The sequence below is a fragment of the Limulus polyphemus genome, unplaced genomic scaffold (genome assembly GCF_000517525.1).
Source record: "Limulus polyphemus unplaced genomic scaffold, Limulus_polyphemus-2.1.2 Scaffold338, whole genome shotgun sequence".
Taxonomy (NCBI): domain Eukaryota; kingdom Metazoa; phylum Arthropoda; class Merostomata; order Xiphosura; family Limulidae; genus Limulus; species Limulus polyphemus.
The window spans coordinates 676905-681918 of NW_013665948.1; the positions used below are offsets into that span (position 1 = coordinate 676905).

Below are 5014 nucleotides of genomic sequence, written 5' to 3' on the forward strand. Positions count from 1 at the left end.
TTGTCAGGTAAAATGATTTATTGAACTGGTTCAGATCCTGAATGTTACCCACAATTCAGGATCTGAACCAGTTCAATAAATCATTTTACCTGACAACCATGTTACCCACAATGGTTGTCAGGTAAAATGATTTATTGAACTGGTTCAGATCCTGAATGTTACCCACAATGGTTGTCGGTAAAAAGGTATAATTGATACGACACAACATGTGATTTAGTGACAGCTGGAGGACTCTGATTATTGTATGGCGTTTTACAAAGTTATATATATATACATATACACAATGTTGAGTAAAAAACATTCAGTTTTGTGATAAAGTCTCAAATATATAAATTGTTACTGACGTAATAGTTTATTCATTAGTTCGACTTTTTTTTTATCAATACGTAAGTTCAAATTGTTATTAGTATTTTACTTGGTTTTAAAGATGAAGATAATTATTTTCTTAATTTCGGTCATATGTCTACGTGTTAAATGTTAAAAACAAAATTAATTATAACCTAGGGGGAAATTTAAATGCACCAATTTCTAGCCGTTTCGAACAGTTATCTTGTACTATATGCGAACAATGGTAACATACAATATTTCCCTTCAGTTATACCTAAAGAGCTGCGCTGACAGTAATAAACTATTGTATTTTATGTGATGTTAAAGAAGGAAACTTGGGTACCATTTAGTAAAATCTATAAAGGGTAAGCATGTTTTATTTCGTAAAAAAATTGAAGAATGTCATTAAAACACACACACACATATATATATATATACTCCATTTACTTTGTATAATAATCTTATTTTAAATCTACAATATCCGTTACAACATTTGAAACACTGAAATAATTTCCTAAACAAACAACACATAATTACTGAATTTTCCGTAGGACTTTATAACAAATCCCTAAAATAGTTATTGACCATTATAACCTTCAGCCTGTACAAGGAGAGTTAAAAGTTATTCAGCGCTGTTTTACCGGATATTGCATGAATTTACTAGATTTTTCTATTAGGATTAGCAAAAGTGTTTAACTTTAACTCAGTTAACCTATTGCACCAACTCATACATTAAATTTACAATAAAATAAAAGAAATATTACCAAAAATACTTCAGGTGCTGGAAGCGCTGTAACCAGTTCTGTCTGCCTACTTGTTATAATCATTTTAGGCTTAGCAAAGCTTTTTAAACTTTAACTCAGTTACTCTATTAAATCAATTTATACATCAAAACTTACCATAAAAGAAATATTACCAATAATACCTGAGGTGCTGGAAGCGCTGTAACCAGTTCTGTCTGCCTACTTGTTATAATCATTTTAGGCTTAGCAAAGCTTTTTAAACTTTAACTCAGTTACTCTATTAAACCAATTTATACATCAAAACTTACAATGAAAGAAATATTACCAATAATACCTGAGGTGCTGGAAGCGCTGTAACCAGTTCTGTCTGCCTGCTTGGTATAATCATTGCTAATCTTCACATCACCACCTAGTAGAAAGATTAGAACCTACCTAAGTACATAGATCAGGCGGAAGAACGAAAAAAGATGCATGATAGAATATTAAACACTATGATAGTAGAAAAAATAACAACAACAACAAAAAAACAGTTATATAAACTTTACCTAGTCTCTTGTCTTTTGCGTCTTCGAAAGAGGTCTTTTGTTTGCCTTCTGCGGAGTTTGGGGGCCATTGTTTCTTTCCTGTGATAAAGATAGCATGCTTATTGTTATTACCTAAGCGCCTAAATGTTAGTCAAACAAAATTGAAAATAACCGAAACTGTTGTTTTTTTTTAAATAGTCTTCACAGCATATTTAGTTAGGTATGTTACCTGCAAAAGTTTACGTGGTTTAGACCTAAACTAAAAAACTAACCCATAGTTCATAACACTTTGGCTACATATGAGCGATTTTTAAATCAGCTCTTGGCAAAAAAAGGTATTCACTTGATGTTAAAAATAAATGTTTCCTCCATTGACTTTGCCAGTACAAAGAATGAAGCATAAGTTTGTCACAGCTGCAAATAAAAACTCATTTAATTTGTTTGTTCTTAAGCGCAAAGCTACACAATGGGCTATTTGTGCTGTGCCAACCACGAGTATCGTAACCCCGAGTTTAGCTATATGGGCCGTCAGACTTGCTACTGGGGTGCAGCACATTTAAAGACATTACATGTACATACTATACCTTTTTGTTTATCATTTCAAATGTGTACGTTAGATAGAAAGAACCCTTTTGTGAATTGCCCGAAAATGTGAAAAAATAAATAAATAATATTAGCTTTGTCTGACCCGTCAAAATAATATTATAGTACTAGCTTTGTCTGACCCGTCAAAATATGTTTCTCATAAACATTCAACACTTTTAAACAAATGTTAATATGTTTTAATGCTAAAGTAACCTATACAGTTAAAATATTCTTTCTGCGTTTTTAAGTTCGAATCTAATATATATATAGTTTGTTTGTTTGTAATTAAGCACAAAGCTACATAATGGGCTATCTGCGTTCTGCCCACCACGGGTATCGAAACCCGGATTCTAGCGTTGTAAGCTAGCAGAAATACCACTGTGCCACTGGGGGGCTATATATATAGTATAGTTTCGTTGCTAAGCGTCACAGATGAACAGAGCGGTTACCAAAAGACAACTGGCATTTATTTATATTAGATAATTAAACGAAAGCTTAGCTTGCGGTGCATCTTCATTATGTATGGCCACATCTACTTTCTGATCAGATAATATCCGATTCAAATCGGATATCAGGAGCCGGATATCCGAAATCCAATATCCGACCAAAACTATTATTTGTGCTATAACATTATTATTTTGACGGGTCGGACAAAGCTAATACTATAACATTATTATTTTGACGGGTCGGACAAAGCTAGTACTATAACATTATTATTTCGACGGGTCGGACAAAGCTAGTGCTATAATTTTATTAGGTCCGGCATGACCAGGTGGTTAGGACGCTTATCTCGCAAGCTGAGGGTCGCGGGTTCGAATCCCCGTCCCACCAAACATGCTCGCTCTTTCAGCCGCTGGGGGCGTTATAATGCGACGGTGAATCCAACTATTAGTTGGTAAAAGAGTAGCCCAAGAATTGGCGGTGGGTGGTGATGACTAGCTGCCCTCCCTCTAGTCTTTCACTGCTAAATTATGGACGGCTAGCGCAGATAACCCTCGTGTAGCTTTGCGCGAAATTCAAAACAAAGAAACAAACAAACTATAATATTAAATTAGTTACTCGGTCTTTGTTCTTAAAAATTCTAATAAGAATATTGTATTCCAAATAAGCCTGTTGTTTGTGTTTTGTTTGCCGATGCTGTCGCTGCCACTATAAAAGAGAACGCATTACATTTATTTTATGTTATCGTTGCAATAACCGTTTCAAACTGCACTATTCACACTACTCAGCAACGTGATAGCTTTGCATTTCTAATAGCTGATTAACTTTCACAGCTTTCATACTTTGTACAAAAATAGTCAGATATTATTTTGTTATTTTACCAGCTCATAGTTTGTAGCAAAGTATTTGCCATCTAAGCTTTGCACTTTTACTTTACAACAACTAATTTAACACACTCGCCTCTTTAGGCCCAAGAAAACACGATAAAATTTATGTTAACTTGTAGATAATCTTACCATTCTTTTTTATCACTTTTTTATGAGTTATAAACCACAGAAATGTAATAAAGTATTTAAAACGTATGTTTTGTCTGACAGAGGTCACCACCACTCGTAAAGTCTGTTGTTCAACACTTAGAGGCCATCAGTTAGGTCGCATCATTCACGTCAGCTTTTCATATGCATTGCTTAAAACTAAAGTAACAATTACACAGTTTCATTACACCTGCTATTAGCTAATGTAGCAAACACGCTGTTCACACAGTCTACCTTTATACCCCCTACTAATTAATGTAGCAAACACGCTGTTCACACAGTCTGCCTTTATACTCCCTACTAACTAATGTAACAAACACGCTGCTCACACAGTCTGCCTTTATACTCCCTACTAACTAATGTAACAAACACGCTGTTCACACAGTCTACCTTTATACCCCTACTAATTAATGTAGCAAACACGCTGTTCACACAGTCTGCCTTTATACTCCCTACTAACTAATGTAACAAACATGCTGTTCACACAGTCTGCCTTTATACTCCCTACTAACTAATGTAACAAACATGCTGTTCACACAGTGCATCATTATACCCTCTATCCATCAATGTGATAAACACAAAGTCCACTATTATATACTTTTTTGATTTGACATACTATTTACACTGTGTTTCAATACTTTAGGATACATCCAGATTTTCACTTTCAACTAAATAACTCACTATAAAATCATTATCATTTTTACGAAGTGAGTCAACATGTGTGTGTGTGTCATATAAACCATTTATTCCATTTATTTTACGTTATTGTTTCAATAACCGTTTCAAACTACGATATTCGTACAGTTCACCATTATACTCTCTACTCAGCAACGTGATAGGTTCGCACTTCTAACTTTGATTCAAGTTATTTGTAGAAATTGTAGACTTACATCCTCGGCAAATATGTTTTGTAATAGCTGATTAACTTTCACACTTTGTACGAAAATAGTCAAATATTATTTTGTTCTTTTACCAGCTATTGTACTTGTCATCTAAACATTGTACCGAAGTATCTCACATACCGTTTTGTATCAAGGACTTTGATATTTCTTCTTCATCCGAAGAGGAGATGTGGATTTCTATGGAAGATAAATTGATAAAAGAAGGTTATGTGGATATCTTAATTTTTTATCTTTGTTTCTACTGTTTTGAAAGAATTATAGTTGATTTTAGAAACCCGAAATCGGAACTAATTACCACATAAAAACATGTGTATAACCTTTTGCTCTCATAAATCAGTACATTACAAAAAAAATACACACCATTTTTGTTTGTTTGTTGTTGTTTTTTGGCAAATACAGTGAAACTAAAAAAAAAAAAAAAAAAAAAAATTTTTAAAACATTTAAAATTCCAATTAAT

General features: G+C 33.4%; 1 long non-coding RNA gene across 1 annotated transcript in view; it reads right to left on the reverse strand.

The window, feature by feature from the left end:
• LOC111085337 overlaps nt 1–4751 on the reverse strand; it is an 8976-nt gene extending 4225 nt beyond the window's left edge. Inside the window, exons 1-3 of the long non-coding RNA XR_002610180.1 lie at nt 4677–4751; nt 1616–1693; nt 1405–1479 (exon numbers count right to left, since the gene is read on the reverse strand). This is a non-coding gene — a long non-coding RNA (uncharacterized LOC111085337). The remainder of the gene's footprint in view (nt 1–1404; nt 1480–1615; nt 1694–4676) is intronic.
• Between the last annotated feature and the right edge of the window lie 263 nt (nt 4752–5014).